A 17,286-nucleotide genomic window follows, 5' to 3' on the forward strand; every position below is an offset into this window, starting at 1 on the left:
GTATTAGAGAGATCGATATGTGTGTCTGTTTTTCCTCAGAAGATCAGCAGCTTCAGAGTGGAGTTCTTCCCACTCTGTTATTTCCACACTTCTACCTTCTGGGTGCACCATGCTGCCCCAGTGTGGTCACCCAGGAAATATGGGTTGGAAGAATAAATTAATAAACTTACAGAAAAGGAAACAGAGAGAGACACTGAGTAACCAGCGTGGCCCAGATCATGTTCACAAATACAACGATTGCCACGGCTCTGGAAAAAAAATTGGCTTCACATTCTCCACCCCTTCTTTGCCAGGGCTAAAGAGGAACTAAAGATTGGAGTTAGCCAAAAGGCCCAAGATTACAGAAGAAATTTCTCAGGTCTGGCCCTTGGACAGAACAACATTAAGGCACTAGAGGGAGACTGTCAAGTCTTGTAGAAAGATAGGCCCTACCCAGAGAGGGACAGGGGTGGTAGAGAGCCTGATGTGAATTTAGAAATTAAATCCATGCCATACCAATGAGATGGGAGCACAGTTTTGCCCTTCTACACTGACAAAGAAGCAGATCCAATTGGAAGGTTCCAGGTCATCTTCCAGTTAAGAGATTAAGCATATGGAGGAGACTTACCTCCTTCAAGGAGAGAGGAGGGTTTCATCCAACACAGCAGCAGGGATGGAAGCCAGCCCCCATTTCCCTTTCTACCCCTTGCCAGAGAATTTAGGGTCCTGCCATCAACATATTATCCCATTTAGCCATTGATAACTCTCAGGAAGGTCTTAACCCATTTTACAGATTAATAAACAAAGGCTAAAAAAGGTAGCTACTTGCCCAAGTCACAAACCAAGTGGCAGAACTAGGAAGGCCCTCCAGTCTCAGGCGTGGCTGAGACTCCTTCCACTGAGGCCTCACCTGAACACTCGGCTTTTTAGGGGGGACCACGATTTTGTGGCCCGACCACCCACTGCTACATTTGGGCACAGGTTCTCTAACTCAGAGAGGACCCTGACCTTCCTTCAAGCAGAGATCCTTGCCGTGTCCTGTGCTGTTTGGGCAGACCCTCTCCCTGCTTTCCCTGAGAACTGCAGTTAAGGCATCCGGGGAGGCATGGGATAAGACCGGAATCACCCGGGCTTGGTCCACGTGATCAGTGCTCCTCGAAGATGTCACCTTTCCCATTTCGCCAAAGCCTATTCTCCTGAAGTTCTCAGTCCATCACTGTATTCCCTCCTCACACCAAATCCTGCATTCCCTTTTGGGGAAGGCGCAAAACCTTTGCTAAAGGCAGACCCCGAGACCTGCGGCGTTCATGGCCCAGGACGGGCGCCTTGGGCCACTGCATCGAACCCAGCTGGACACAGCTCCGTTCCTCCTGGGGGCTCTCCCCGCCCACCAGGGAGGCATAGGCTGGCCCGGCCCTCCCTCCTTGGCCTGGCCGCAGCAGGGCTCCGAGGTGACGGCAGCCCGAGGAGCGGCTGGGAGCGAGGGCCGGCGAAGGGGCCCGCAGATGCCGCCTCGGCCCCCCTTCCCTGGCCGGGGCCCCCACGGTGTCGGGGAGCAGGAGGAATCAATCAGGATAATGAAGCCGCAGCCTGCCACGCACCGCGGGGGCACTGAGGAGCCGGGGCCGGTGCCAAGTCCGCCAGACGGTTCGGAGGAGCCGAGCCCGGCGCGGCCCGGCGGCGGCGGCGGCGGTTGCGGCGGCGGCTACGGAGGAAACCCGAGGCCGGCGCGCTGAGACCGGACGCAGCTCCGCGCAGGTCCTTGGCAACCGCGCCTTGGCAACCGGGACGCCCGAGAGGAATCTTAAAGCTGCAGCGCCTCCTTTCCTCGCCGCCGCCGCCTCCTGGACCTGGGGCGGGGCAGAGCGGGGCGGGGCGGGGCGGGGCGGGGCGGGGGGTGGGGAGCGGGGGGAAGGGTCATGTCCAAAGGGTCAGTGGTGGGAGTCCGGCCCTGTGCCTCTCGGGACTTGGGTGTGCAACTCATACCCTCACTTCTTTATTTATCAAATGTAGATTGAACCTACGTACCCAAGCACGGGCTAGACACCGGGGAGGATAATGGGTTGTGATAAAAAATGAACAAAGTCTTGCCAAGAGGAGTTCACAGTCTAGCGCGCAAGGCAGACCAGACTGGCTGAGGTGAGCAAAACCCTGTAGTACCCAGGATGAAGGGGCTTCGTCTGGAGGGCCGAGGGGCTGTTACAAAATTATCCCGTGGCACCTGCTTTCCTCTAGGCCTGGACTGTGCTATTATCCCCCCCAACAGCCCTGGGAGACGGTTATTATTACGGCTATTACTGCCATTACCATTATTCTCAATCCCATTTTATTTTAAAAATTTATTTATTTATTTATTTAAGAGAGGTAGGGCGAGAGAGTCAGAGATAGCAAGAAAGAGCACTGAGCTGGGTGGAGAGGGAGAAGCAGGCTCCCTGGGAGCAGGGAGTTCTGGGCTTCATCCTAGGACCCTGGGATCATGACGTGAGCTGAAGGCAGGTGCTTAACTGACTGAGCCAATGAGGGGCACTCTTAATCCCATTTTAAAGATGAAGTGTTGGAGGCTCAGAGAAGTAAATGGACTTACCCAAAATCCAATTTTATGTTTTGGACAATCTAGTACTTCTGACTCTGGCCAGCTTTCATTACAGCATGGTATCTGGAAGGTTAGACCTAAGTAAGGACTCCCAATACAAATCATGTAGGAAGTGAGCAGAAGGTGTACCTGAAGGAAGAGATGGCTACTTTCCCCTTCTGCTGCCCACTAGCCGGACCCTGTCTGCCTTGTCTTCACAGGCAGACGTATATATGAGCAGAGACAGCCAGAAGAGGTGACCTCCAGAGGCCCCTCTGGTTCTGCAATTTGATGTCTCCTGTCTGAAGTTCAGGCACTGTGCCACCCTTCTGGGCAGCTGTAGTTGGCAGGGGGCTGCCAACTGGGGGAGATTCCAGGCTTCTGAAACAAGGGGTCAGGGGTGATGGGGAGGATTAAAGGAGTGGGAAGGGGCTTTGGCAAAAGAAAGTTTGAGTCGATATCTTTAGGAAGACTGGGTTTCATCTTTCCTTCTTTTGTCCACCTCTTTTCTGCAGGATTCAGGTGAGAAATTCGTGCTAGGACCTGGGATGGGCTCGGAGACCATTGGGAAGGCAAAAATCATGCTGGCTTTATAGCTAGATCCATCTGGTTTCAAATCCTGGCTCTGTCACTTCTCAGCTATGTGAGCTTGGGGAAATGATTCAATCTCCTTGAGCCTCATTCAGTTTCCTCATCTGTAGAGTAGAGGCATTGATAACTACATTTCAGGGCACCTGGGAGGCTCAGTAGGTTAAGCATCCAACTCTTGGTTTCGGCTCAGGTCCTGACCTCATGGGTCACGAGACTGAGCCCTGGATTTTGAGACTGAGCCCTCTGCCAGGCTCTGTACTCAGTGGGAGCTTGTTTGGATATTCTCTCCCTCTGCCCTTTCTCCACTCGCTCCCTCTCTCTCTCAAACAAATAAATAAATATTTAAGTAAATGAGTCTTTTTAGAAAATCGATTTTTCAGGGCTATCGAAGATTGAGAAAAATTAATCTATGATGTCTAGCACATGGTAGATGCTTAACAAATGGTAATTTTAAAGATGTCTTCATTTATCTTGATGTCTGATAGTGGCTCCCAAAGATATGTCCACCTCTTAATCCCTGGAACCTGTGAATTTTACCTTATCTGGAAAAAAAAAAAAAAGATCTTTGTGGATATGATTAAAAATCTTGAGATGCAGAGATTATCCTGGATCATCTGGGTGGCCTTTCAGTGCTACCACAAGTGTCCTTATAAGAGAGAGAGGGCAAGGCAGATTATACAGACAAGAGAAGAATAGAAGGTGATGTAAAGACAGAGGTAGAAATTGGAGTGAGGCAGTTACAAGCAAAAAAAAAAAAAAAAAAGCCAACAGCCACTAGAAGCTGAAATGAAAGAACAAATTCTCCTTTAGGGCCTGAGAGAGAGCACCTTGATTTTCACCCATTGAAACTGATGTAGAACTCCTGGCTTCCAGAAATGTAAGAGAATAAATTTATTTATTCCTTCCTTCCTTCCTTTTCTTTCTTTCTTTCTTTCTTTCTTTCTTTCTTTCTTTCTTTCTTTCGTTCTGTCACAACCAAGTTTGTGATGATTTGTTACAGCAGCCTTGGAAAACTAATACATTTACAATGGAGATTCCATCTTGAACTAAACCCAGTACCTTCCCTCTATGAGTTCACAGTCTAATGGGAAATGAGAGAAGTAAACAGTGCATAGGGATGCCCAGAGGTGGAAGAGGCCCCGATGCCAGTAGGGGCTAAAGCAGGAAGGCCATTCCAAGGAGAGGAAACCCTGTGGGTAAAAGAGTGGGAGAGAATATTGTCTTCAGGAGACTGTCCACGTTTGGGATGGCGGGTCATGGGCATGATGGGCATGGCATTGCAGGACTGGTGAGGTAAATGGCACAGGCAAGAGGGCCAAGTAGTTTCCACCCCAGAATGGAATCAACCCTCCAACTCATGCAGCACTGGGCCCCAAATCAGAAAACTCGAGACTGTCAGTACTGGTCAGAGGCCTTAGGACCATCCAGGCCAGTCCTCCCATTTCACACACAGGGAAATTGAGGCCCATAGAAAATGAGTGCATTCCGGGAATACGCTACAAGATAGCTGCACTCTGGCCTCTTTTTTGAGCCTGGGTATTCCATGTCTTTTGGTCTCAGAGATGCTGCCTGGTGGACCCTCTGTAGCCCACATCCAAAAACACAGTGGTCTCTAAACAAAGAGGGGGTGATTTGCATGTTATTTGCATGTTGCTAATTAGATGAGAGAGGCAGACTCACTTAGCCTCCTCCCTTCATGTCCCCCTGTCCTATGTCACTCGCATTGAGTTCTTCTTCCTCATCCACCTCTCTCTCTTTTTTAAAGTAGGTTTCATGCCTAGCATGGACCCCAGTGGAGAGCTGGAACTCACGACCCTGAGATCAAGACCTGAGCTGAGATCAAGAGTCAGATGTTCAACCAACTGAGCCACCCAGGTGCCCCAGGGCTTTTTCGTCCATCTCTTGACCTCAGCAATTTCTCCCATAATACTAGCCCAAGCCTCACCCCTCAAGGCCTCTTACCCAGCCCCAGTACAACTCCTATTGTATTAAGTGTTTGATCCAGACTAGAAGAAGTACCTGGTGGGTCTTTGGTATATCTAGTCTGGGTGGGGGATCTGGGAGCAGGTTATGGTGGAAAGGGAGGTGGTGGGTGCTCCAGCTTCAAGTGGGAAGCCGAGAGCCCTGCCTCCCTGTAGCCCAGGGGCCATCTGAATGGGGCTATGGGGTGAGGGAGGAGGTCCTCCTTGGGGATCTGGTGGGCAGGTGCCAGCTGCATGCCCCAGGCCTGCCCCAAGCCTCTTGGCTGGCAGCCACACCAGTCCGTGAAGGAGCTGGCTTCTTTGAGAGAGGGGGATTCCTGGGGAAGGTCAGAAAGCACCCCTTGGCCTGGCAGTCTAAAATGGGTAAGGCTGAGGTTACCATCAGAATTACTGTGGATCCTCCAGTGGGGATAGCACATCCAGATTCTTGCATCTGTCATCAGCCCAGCTCAGAAAATTGTGAGGCACTGTGCTAAACAGTGTCTCCTTGAGGGTAGACACTTGACAAATGTTTTCTTTATAATGAGGGGCCAATTGTCTCCTGGAAACAGGTAAGAAGTAAAGGGGGTCACAGAAAGGCACAGATTCTGCCTCTCTCACCTCCCATTAGCCTCCTCTTCCCTCTTAAATCAAGTCTGTGCCCAGTGCTTCTCCCAAATGAGATGTCTGAGCCTGTCATCTGCTGGCCACCAGAGAAGGAACCACACTGCAGCCAGGACAGGTGCATAGGATGAGCACAGGTATCCCCAGCCCCTCTCCTGGAAGAGTCACTATGAGGCTCTGTCATCACCGTGGCTGACTCAAGGTAGCTGCCAGGAGCTGGGGAACATTGGTGCATTAGGATTCATGGAAAAAGCTGGGGCACAGCTCAGGCTAACAACCTGAAGGTCAGTGGTCTGGATGTGGGAAGACTTCCCTGCACATGTGAATCATTCTTCTCCATGCATGGGTGATAAGTGAGCGTGTGTGCACGTGCTGCAGGGGGCCTCAGCAAGCATCCTGACCTGCACACACAGCTGCGTGCACATATCCGGCGTGTGCAAGTGTATGCCTGCACGTGAGTGTCCTTATGGAGTCCCACCTTCTTGCTTCTCTGCTCTGGGTCTTCTCTTCTTGTTTCCTGGTAAAATGGGAAGAGGGGTAGGAATGTCAGTTTCACCAGTCCCAGCCCTGCTCCCTTGTGTTGAAGGTCCCTGTCTCCTTTTGCCCATGACAGCAACTGGTGGATTTCTTGGTCTGGGCTGAGGGATCACAGCTCCTTATTGGCTTAGATGGCCGTCTTACATCAATTCCTCTGCCCTGGTAATTCCCTCATCCCCTAGTGTGTCCCATGCTTCTCCCTCATCTAGTGTCCAAGTCCAGGGGAGAGGCAAGAAGAGGTAGGGTGATGTTACGGGAGTGGGAGTAGGAAGGGTGCATACTGCTCGATTTTGCCTGGGTCCCTCTGGAGCACTGCTGCTCATTTAAAATTCCGATTTAAAGCCGAGCGGCTCTTTAAATTTCCACATTAGCATGCCGCCCTGATGCCAGGCCAAGATGTTGGGATGGATTTGGCAGGAACGCCTCCAACAGCGGCAAGCAGCAGCATTTGCCAGCAATAAAACAACGCATGAATAAAAGAAGGCTGGCTTGGCAGCAGCAGCAGCCCAGGTAGCCGGGTGAGCCCAGGAGGGGCCCTCATATTTGGGGGCTCAGAGGCATAAAGATCTGTGCAGGGGCATGCATGAGAATAGGCCTCTGTGGCTGTCTTGACCCCCTCACCCTCAATCTGTGCCTGCAGTGGAATCTGGGGTGAGGGCCCAGACAGGATTGGGGTTTCTCCCCTGTGCCTGTCTCACCTCCCTCCCTCCAGGCTTATCTTCTTCGAGGAGACAGATGTTGCCTTTGATGAGGACATAGGGACTTGGCCCAGAGCCTGAGTTGTCCTACTTCATTAGGGGCCCAAAGAACAGGTGGGGTCAGAGAGAGCAACACTGCCTAAAGTGGCTTCCAGATCCATGACCCCAAGTACCTGGGTGCTGAGGGGTACTGTCAGGACAAGGGACTGGGTGAGGACCAGGTACTGATGCCGAGCTGGGAGGGAGAGATGCTCTGGGATGGGCTGTTGGCTAGAATGGGAAACGGCCAGGGAGAGCAAGGGGCTGCCACCCATGGCCTAACATTAACTTCTTGCAGATTTGGGTATTTTATTTGAGGTCAGATGGCAAGGGCAGCAAAGAGGTCAGATAAAGCCCCTGGGGTGAACACTGGGCACCTCCCAGAGGTCATTCTGTCCACTCCCTGCTTCCCAGGGTCCAGAGTGCAGCCTCAAAGGACTTGAGGCTGCTGGCTCCTGTGTTCCTCTGATCCGATCACCTGGCTGAGGCTCATCAACATTACCCCGGATGTTTCAAGGAACAAGCAGATTGTCTTGCTCTCACCATCTATCCCTCCCACTTGGTCAAACGATCTTCTTCCCTGAAGTCCAGGGGAAGAGGACAGAAGCAAACAAAGGAGTGGCAACAGATGGTCTCTGCAGTCTCAGCTAAGGGAGAAAAGAGGGGTTTTCTGCAGAGCACTCTTTTCCGATGGAACTCCTCTCCTCCAGCTCACGAGTGATTTCAGGCACAAATGGACAGAAGTTATTGGGACTTTGAACTCTCTCCATTCCTGGAGAAGCTAGAGAGCATACAGGCAGGTCCAGGTGCTAGTAAGGCAGGGAGCCCATATTCTGGAACTTGGTTTATTCCAGTCCTGATGTTTTTGTCTTTTCCCCCAAGGAGAATGAGGTGGCCTGACCTCCCAGGCACCCTGTTCTCTGGTCCACACATTAGGGGTACATCCACTCTGGGGTAAGGATATGGCTAAGAACTGAGCTTAGGCCAGAGTGATGTCCTTTTGTGATTTATTCATTCATTCAACAAATATTTACCAAACAGCTGCTGTATGCTAGGCACTGTGCTGGGCACTGGGAGGACACTGGTGAATACAGACAGACGTGGTCACTGTCTTCGTGGAACTTTCCATCTGGTGGAGGAAATAGGATTATTATTCAAATGACTGCACAAATAAGTGTGAAATCACTGTGCTAAGTGCTCTGAAAGAAGAATATATAGTACCGTGAAAGTATATAATCAGGGGACTTGGCTGAGCCCAAGGAGTTGAGGATGAGCTTGCAAAGGAGACAGAGAAAGAGCAGCTAGAGTGGTACGAGAATTGGGAGTGAAATCATAGAATCAAAGGAGAAGTTGGTCAACTGTGCTGAGAGATGCTGAGAGCTCATGAGACACCTATTCACCCTGACTCCTCACCTGCTAGTTGTAAGTACAGGTATGGAAAGGCTCTGGCATTGTGCCTGGCTCACAGTTGGTGCTCTGTATAATGTTAGCTCCCTTCTCCCCCTCCCCAAGCTGAGCCTCCCTCCAGGGACCCCAGATTTCTGGAACAAAGGAGCTGCCTAGTCTTAGCCTCCTCAGTCAATTCAGGCCCCAAACCCCAGCCACCCAGTCCTCAGTGAGGGACTCTGCGTGCCAACCCCCACCCCCACCCCGCCTCTCCTCTACTAGTCCCTTCACATGGAGCCCTACCATTCCCTAACATACTTTCTCCTCTGCATTGGTTTTCCATGAAGACGGGCTGGGGTCTAGGTCTCAGAGAAAGATGTCACTCTGGCTCTGCTTCTGGGCTGAGTCTGAGACGGGAAGAGCGTTGGAATCCTCAGCAGCTCCCAAAGCTGCCCGGGGTGAATCTCAGTGTCTTAGGTAGGGAGCGGGAGTAGTGGGGAGATGGGAAGGGGGGCTGCCCACCCAAGGCGGCGTAGAGCCCAGAGCCTTTTCCATCGCAGACACCCCATCTGTCTCCCACAGAAGGCTCGGGTTGGAGGAGGTGCTGAAAAGGGGGGTATGGAGGGTGAAATTGTACAGTCTGTGATCTAGCATGACGACAGTGAAGGTGCTGACTGGGAGGGGTCAGGGTGGGGTGTCAGCTGGGAGAACTAGAGGTCAGAATCTGGGATTGGAGGTGGGGAAGATGATAGGGATGTTCTGTGCTACTTTCCCTAAAGAGCCCTGTGTTTCTGATTTTGATTTATAGCTCCCCATCTGACTGACCATAGAGCAAAGTATCACACCCCTCTGGCCAAGAAACTATTGGTGTTCCTAAGCCAAGGCAAGGGCTGGATTCATGATGCCCCCCCTGCTCCCAGCAGTCTGACCTTTTCCAGACCTTAAAATAATATTTATTTAAATTTGGCAGTTTTCAGAGTGTTTCCTTTCAATATCGCTTTAACTGATCCCACTAAAGTCTAGGGAGGTAAACATTGTTTTTCTTGATCTATAGACAAAGCAATGAGCAGTTTTATTTTTATTTTTGTTGGAAAGTACGCATGTGCACAAGTGGAATGGGGGGTTCAGGGGGGTTGGAGAGAGAGGGAGAATCTTAAGCAGGCTCCATGCCCAGTGTTGAGACCAAAGTGGGGCAATCTCACGATGCTGAGATCATGGCCTGAGCAGAAATTAGGAGTTGGATGCTTAAGCAACTGAGCCACCAGGTGCCCCAAGAAGGAGTTTACGAGATTAAATGAATAACTTGGATCACAGGAGAGTAAGGAGAGGGGGCCCTAATCCAGGTCTTCCGACATGCACCTACTAGGCTATACTTATACCTTCCTTGCTCCTCATTTTTGATGATACTCTATATCTCCCACTGCTGGGTCAGTTGGGGTTCTCTAGTAGATAACTCAGAACAATTCCTTCCCTGTGACTGACAAACTTTGGGAGAGACCCAGGCCTGGTGGACATACATTTATACAGCCCTCACTCTTGGAAACCAACTTCTAGACACTAGGAAACTGGACTTCTCAAGAGGGATGGGCCTCTCACATAAATATGAGGGGGCTCTAGACAGGAAAAGGGGACAAGGCAAGGGGTGGGGACTGAAAAGTGCCAGCCCAGTTAGTTGTTCTGTTAGGGTCCACTCCAGGTCCTAAGTGGACACTTGGGAATCCCTACGGACATAGCCTCCCCACATTCCAAGTTCTAAATACTTCCCCCCCACCCTGCCTATATTTAAAAGAATATGATTCCACAGCTTCCCTACCTACTCCAGTCCTTTCTCCCACTCTTCCCTGTTTGGAAGTTCTTCCTCCGATGTAACTTTTTTCCTTCAGGCTGCAGCTTAATCCCTCTAAAAGCCCTCTAAAACAGGTGCCAAGGGAACCCAAGACAGGGCTTGAGTTATTAAATATAAATAGACAGGGGAGGGGAACTGAATATAGACAGATATTTTATCTCTTAGTTCCTGCAAGTTATTAGGAAGAAGGCACTAGTGGTTGCTAAGCAACAGGTCTCCACAGAGGACAAGGCACAGAGGAAAAAGCCTCTTTTGACTATTGAGGTGAAAGGGTAGGGAAGGTGGGGGTCAAAGGGCTATGGACTGGCAGGCAAGGCTGCGGGAATGATTGGTTCGTCCTCCAAGAAGAGCTCTATTCCCTCAGGCCTTGGTAAACTCCGCCTTTACAGCCTTCCGGATTGGTGGAAGGAGGAAGGCCTCAGGCTCCCCTCCCTTCCTGCCAGGAGGAGGGAACCTGGTTTCCATAGCAACCCAGAAACAATCCTGGCCTTGTTTTGCTTTTGGCTTTTCTATAACCCCTCATGGAGCACCGGTGGTCATGGACTCCTTTCTCTGACCCCCAACTTCCGATTTGGGGGGGGGCATAGAAATATTAAGGGTGGGAATGCCGCTGAGCTGGCTTCACTGGGCCCTGAAGTGACCTATTAAGACTAAAGAGGGAATGACTTTTTGGGGAAAGGGCTTTCAAGCGTCCTCTGACCTCTGCACCTCCTAAGGGACTGCAAAAAGCAAGGGCAAATGGTGGCATCAGATGCAAATTCTATGTCCAGGCTTGCTTTATAAAGAGCGAGTACAGGCTGGGGTTGAAGGTCAGGAGAGAATGAAAGGGCAGGGTCTTTTGTGCCCCTTGGCGACCCAGACTCCTCTCCTCTCCTCAACCTAAAGTCCACTGTTGTCAAGACCCCAGAATGGAGATACAGAACATTAACGTATGTCAAGTATAAGTGAGTGGCACCGAGGGGCATAATCTGTTTTTCTAATATGACCACAAGCAGAGTGTTAGGAGAATTAGGCCGACAGCTGCTGGTACCCCCCCTTCCACCCCTCCCTCCTCGCTCTCCCTCTCCCTTCCTCCTCGGCGTTTGCACACACCAATGGCAGCCGAGCCCTGCTCGAGATTTCTCTTAATCTTCCTCCGCCATCCTGCGCTCTTTCCGCAGGCGGTACTGCGAAGCCGGCAGAGCCCCGCGTCACACCTTACTGCTCTCTGAGATTGCTCCACAGAGAGCTCAAGGAGATGGCAATTCGGCGCTGATGCCGGCTGGCAGCAGTTGGGAGAGGGGAAGGAGGAGAGAGAGGGAGGAGGGTAGGGGGGAAAAAGTTGGCACGGATACCAAGTTTTTCCCTAGAGAGACATGGTGAGGGGGGTGGCAAGAGAAGAAGAGAGAAAATGACACAGAGAAAAAGAAACAAGGAAAAAGAGGCAGAGAGGCAGAGACAGAGGATTAAAGTTCTCAGACATTCACGTGTGGGCAACTCTAGCCTACCTCAATACAGGACCCTCTAAAGATCACACCACCCAGCTGGAGTTCCCAGACACCCACCACCGCCACACACCAAACACGTGCGCGCGCATACACACGTACACACACACGCCCAGCCAACCTGGAAGTCAAAGCAGCCCAGACATGTTGTGTGTATTCGTGCAAGTGTGTGTGTGTGTGTGTGTGTGTATACGCCTGTATGTTGTCTCTGTTTTGGATCGCAGTAGAATGCAGTATGTAAATGAGATGGTTATTACCGCAATGTTCATCAAGCTGAGCCGAGAAGACATTAATAGCCTGATGAATATGCATGTGAATTTGTTAATTAAGTTAATTATTCTGCTGAAAATGCATTCGTCTTCCAAGGACATTTTCCCAATGATTTTTACATGCTCTAGCCATTAGTCATGCTATATTTTATCAGGGAAATGAGTTTGCTTAAGTTGTAAAAAAAAAAAAAAAAAAAAAAAGATGGAGTGAGAAGAGAAATAGAGAAAGAAAGGAAGAGGAAAAAAAATGAAAGAGGAAAGAAAGAGGAAAATGTGTTGGAGTTGAGAGTGGGAAGGCATCTGAGGCCGGGTTGAAGTTTGAGGCCCAGCTGGGCTTTTGAAGCCTGCCCTCGATTTTTATGGGTATCTCACTCTACAATTTTTTGCCCTTTTTTTTTGATGACAAACTTTTTTTTTTCCAGTGCCAAATTTCCAACACATTAATTAATTGTTGTAGCCAATTAACTGTAGTTGTGCAAATGAGTTTAGCACTAATTACCATGCAGTGCCTGTAATCACATAAAAAACTTGCTGAGAAAGAGAGAGAGAGGAGAAGAGAAAGAAGGAATGGGAAGGCAGTGGTGGCAGGAGAGAAGGGGACCTGGAGTAGAGGGGCAGCCAAGGGAAGGAAATAAGCAGGCGTTCTGAGAATTCCTGGTTAGAAGCCATCTTGGCTTGGAGAAAAAGGAGCTGTCTCCCAGCCACATTCAGGACCTCCGACCATCAGGAAATCTCAGTGGGAGTAAGATTCAGTAAAGAGTGATCTCCCTTTGTCTAAGAACTTCCAGCCAAAAGACACAAGTTCAGAATGGTATCTCTGGTTGTTTCAATGATACAGCGTAGTTCTTACACATTCTGAAGGCCCCAGTGTTTATCCTCCATGGCTGGAATGACTGGGCAAGGGTGGTGGGTGTGACTGGGAGATGTGCCATTTCTTATGGGCCAGGGGAGATGGAGAAGAGTGATATGTGCTCTGAGCCTGGTTCTAGAGCCATGAGTACATAGGGAAAATTGTTATGAGTCCACAGGCACTGGAATAGGCCAATGGAGCAATGATAACATCAGCTATAAAAGAGCCAGTTCCAGCAGGAGGTGGAAGAAGCAGCCTTTGGCCAGACATAGCTCCCAGGAGAGGAGCCAAACCTTCTCTCCCACAACTTGGCATCTCTACCACCCATCATGTCTGGGCCAACTCTAGGTTTCCACCTGTCAGCTTCAACCAGTGCCCACAGACTGAGGGACAGACCAAATGATTTCTCCAACTCTTTCTGATTTCGCTGTCCATGACTTCAGCTGGAGGTAAAGAACAGTTGTAAAGCGAGGACTAAGTGCCGGACTGGCCTTTTGCTTCTACTCTGCTTGCCCCCTATACCATGTCCTAAACACTGGGCCTGCCCAAGGAATGTGTGCATGTGTGTGTGTGTGTAAATAACCTGTAGCTCCCCCACCCCCCCCAAAAAAGTGCTATTATTGCCCTTGCTCCTCTAGAACAGAGCTTACTCATCATGGCCTGCTTCCTCAGACCTCATCAGAGGCACATTCAGCTTCACACTTCCATGGGGGACCTTAGCCACACGTCCTCTCCTAGATACCCAAAGGCTTCCTTTCTGATTCCAGGTCCCAGGTCTGTGGGCAGATTGGTCATGGGCTCTATCCACTTCAGCCTTGTTCTTCCCTGGCACAGGGGAAACAATTTCAAAGGCACATGCCATATTGCTCCTTGCTCTATGACACTGCTATTCCTCTAACCTATGAGTCAAAGTTAGCTGTGAACACCTGAATTGACCCAAGCTGCTCCAGTGCTCTTTTTGCCTCCAACATCTTTTGGTTCTTCCCACACCCTATTCCCAGCAATGTTTGTCAAGGTCTGAGAAAGTCTGGTGCAGTAGAAAGAGCCCTATTAGCTTGGGTTCCAGGTTCTTCTTTGCCATTTAACATGTAATCATGGGAAAATTATTTACTATGAGCCTCAATTTTCCTCATCTGTGAAATGAAAATAATAATAGTGCCATGCGTGAAGGGTTAAAGAAGCTTAATAATTGTGAGTATAAAATAGCACACCAAGTAAAATGAGCTACTTCATTAATTGGTAGTGAGTACAAAGTGAGAGGACAAAGTGCCCTTTAACAGGTGAATGGTTAAACAAACTGTGGTCCATGTGGTCCATGGTATGCCATGGAATAAACAAAAGGAACAAACTAGGATACATACAAAAACTTGGATGGATCTGGTGAGTGAAAAAAGCCACCCTAAAAACTTACACACCGTATGACTCCATTTTTTTTTTTAAAGATTTTATTTATTTATTTGACAGAGAGAGATCACAAGTAGGCAGAGAGGCAGGCAGAGAGAGAGAGGAGGAAGCAGGCTCCCTGCTGAGCAGAAAGCCCGATGCGGGACTCTATCCCAGGACCCTGAGATCATGACCTGAGCCGAAGGCAGTGGCTTAACCCACTGAGCCACCCAGGCGCCCTGTATGACTCCATTTTTGAAATGACAACATTTCAAAAAGTGGAGGAGAAAAGTGGTTGCTAAGGGTTATGGAGGGTGTGAGGTAGGTGTGATTATAAAAGGGCAACACGGGCGCCTGGGTGGCTCAGTGGTTTAAGCCTCTGCCTTCAGCTCAGGTCATGATCTCAGGGTCCTGGGATCAAGCCCCACATCGGGCTCTCTGCTCAGCGGGGAGCCTGCTTCCCCCTCTCTCTCTGCCTGCCTCTCTGCCTACTTGTGATCTCTCTCTATCAAATAAATAAATAAAAATCTTTAAAAAAATAAAAATAAAAAAATAAAATAAAAGGGCAACATAAAGAATCTTTGTGGTGCTGGAACTGTTCAGTGCCTTGACTCTAGAGGTAGATATACAAATTTACACATGTAAACACCCCTTTGAAGTATTTCTTAAAACTGCATGTGAATCTATAATTATCTCAATTAAGAAAAAAAAAAGCTAGATTACTAATGTCTCTCTGCTGGGCCTAGGAGAGAAAAGGGGCTGCCCTTATGTTTCACTGCAGAATTCCAAAGAGAAAAATTTTAAAAACATTATTGTCCTTAGTGTATATCTATAAAGTGACCATAATCATAGGGAAGAGGGGATATTTGTATCTGTTGATTTAATAATTCTACTTTTTAGAATTTACTATAAAAATGCATGAAGGGTGACACTTGGGTGGCTCATTCGGTTAAGTGTCTGCCTTTAGTTCAGGTCATGGTCCCAGGATCCTGGGATCGAGTTCTGCATTGGGCTGCTTGCTCGGTGGGCAGCCTGCTTCTCCCTCTGCTTGTGCTCTCTCTCTCTCTCTCTGACAAATAAATAAATAAAATCTTTTAAAAAAATGCATGAAGGTTTATGTGTTAGAATGTTCATTCCGGTATTATTTATAACAGTAAAATACTTAAATGATTAAAAATAGGGGATGAGTCTTCTAAATCATGACATATTTGGGTGATGATACTCTATAAACTTTAAATTTGCCTTAAAAAATACATTCAGTACAATGCCTGGCACATAGTAGGCACTCAATAAATGGTAGTTCTCTTCACTTCACTGGGACATGCTGGGTATTAAAAGAGCTAATGCAGGTAAATGTGCTTGACAAACTGTAAAGTGCCTGGCAAATGCTAGATGTTGCTATCCTAATGGCTATCTCTCACAGCTCCATCTTAGATGATGAAGCTGTACTTCCAGGCAGAACACTGCCTAATGTGCTCTTGGTTTGAAGCATGGGAATGGCAGAGTCTGAGTCAAGGGATTGGGGCTATTTCCTTTCCAGGAGCCTGCCACCCCTTGCTCCACATCATGAAGACAATCACGGACATTCGTTCCAGCGTACCTACATTCGGTTACTTGGCCTATAATTTCAGAGGACTCATGGAGTCTTTGAAGCAATGTCAGCCCTGGTGACTCCATAAAAGTAACAATTTATTGTATCAAACACTGAGCACCTAGTATCAAGTGGTGTCCTAGGTGTTTTACACACATTACTTCATTAAATGCTCTCTAAGACCTTAAGAGGTTGCTTATCTGAATTTTGTAGACAAGGAAAGTAGGGCTCAGAGAAGTTAACCCAGAATGCTTACAAGGTAGCCCAGTTGTTTAATGGCAGTGCTGGTGCTGGAACCAGCTTCCTGGTTGGGAGGCTTCATGCCTCCCAACCTTGTGAGCTAACCATCAGCTACTACATTTAGAAGGATTGAGAAGGGGTACACTCCCAAAGCTAGTGGAAAAAATTGCACTGAGGCCCAAATCTGGAGAAGCCACAGAAAAGTAATCCTGTTTTTTCAATTCCCCTTGGTCGGCACAGACTTAAACCTATTCCAGGCAGGGGGAAAAAAAAAAAATCTCTGAGGTATCCCCGTTCTGAAGTTTCCTATCCCATGAGTAAGTTTTTCCATAAGTCTGCCTTCTATCTTTTTTTGCTAAAATCCAATCCCTCTTCAAACTCTCTTATTTCCAGTGGGAACAGCTGAATATATGACATGGTACCCTTCCATGAAAGGTCCTATACAGGAGGGATTGGAGGAGCTTCTCTTTCCCCAATTCTGCTGAGGCTATGACTAAGATGTTTCAGTCCTCTTGGTCTCTTGGATTTAATCCAAGCTATCAAACCAAAAGATAAGCAAGAGAAAATGGGTCAGGAAGAAGAGCAGAAAGGAGTAGCCTAACCAGACCAAGGAGACCAGCTTGGAGAAGGTCTGGGACTCTCTTGGGACCTGACTGCTGGCTTCGGGTAAAGATAGAATAGGTAGTTTCTTCCACCTGACTCATCAACCAGTTTCATGTTTGACATTTACTTAGTTGGGAAGGTCTGGCCAGCATCCCTCATGCCACAGTCTCTTGTTAGTCTTGATATGACATCTCTACAGAAAGGAGACGGCTGGGGATTCTGCCTCTCCACATTTAATCCTGTTTTAATACTACCTCACTGTGCTTGTTCAGGACCAGGCAGACCAACTCGGGGGGCTTAGAGATGCCCAGGGAAGAGAATCATCTTATAAGGAGGATGCTGGGGTCCAAAGCTCTCTTCTCTCAACATGAGAGCCGGGAGGGCAATCAGAGCCTGAGTCTGGACACACAGATTAGGGAGGGGCAGTGTCCTCCCTTCCTCCCTTCCTCTGCACACCATTCTACCCTGGTGGGGCCCGACCATGCCCAATGCTGTCTTTGGCTTCCCTTGCCCCACCTACCCTATGGACAGGAGAGGGTTAAAGGCATGGTATGGGCAAGCTATAAATTTCCCATCAGTGTGGGGAGAGTAGGACTGTTGGCAGAGAGGGGGTTGGGCTTGGGGGGGGAGGGG

The 17,286-nt window shown here is 49.0% G+C and overlaps 1 protein-coding gene across 3 annotated transcripts in view; it reads right to left on the reverse strand.

The window, feature by feature from the left end:
• Nucleotides 1-2,480: 2,480 nt before the first annotated feature.
• The window catches only part of CDK12 (cyclin dependent kinase 12), an 86,850-nt gene continuing 72,044 nt past the window's right edge, over nucleotides 2,481-17,286 (reverse strand). For 2 of the 3 annotated variants that reach the window (XM_044248086.1, XM_044248083.1), the window contains 2 exons: nucleotides 8,036-8,130; nucleotides 4,075-6,244 (listed from right to left, as the gene is read on the reverse strand). The gene's annotated coding sequence lies outside the window, so the exon portion shown is untranslated. Of the gene's footprint in view, nucleotides 3,685-4,074; nucleotides 6,245-8,035; nucleotides 8,131-17,286 lie in introns of those variants that run through there. The other variant, XM_044248084.1, reaches the window with a different exon arrangement.

Source organism: Neovison vison, chromosome 5 (assembly GCF_020171115.1).
Source record: "Neovison vison isolate M4711 chromosome 5, ASM_NN_V1, whole genome shotgun sequence".
In the NCBI taxonomy this organism is placed as follows: domain Eukaryota; kingdom Metazoa; phylum Chordata; class Mammalia; order Carnivora; family Mustelidae; genus Neogale; species Neogale vison.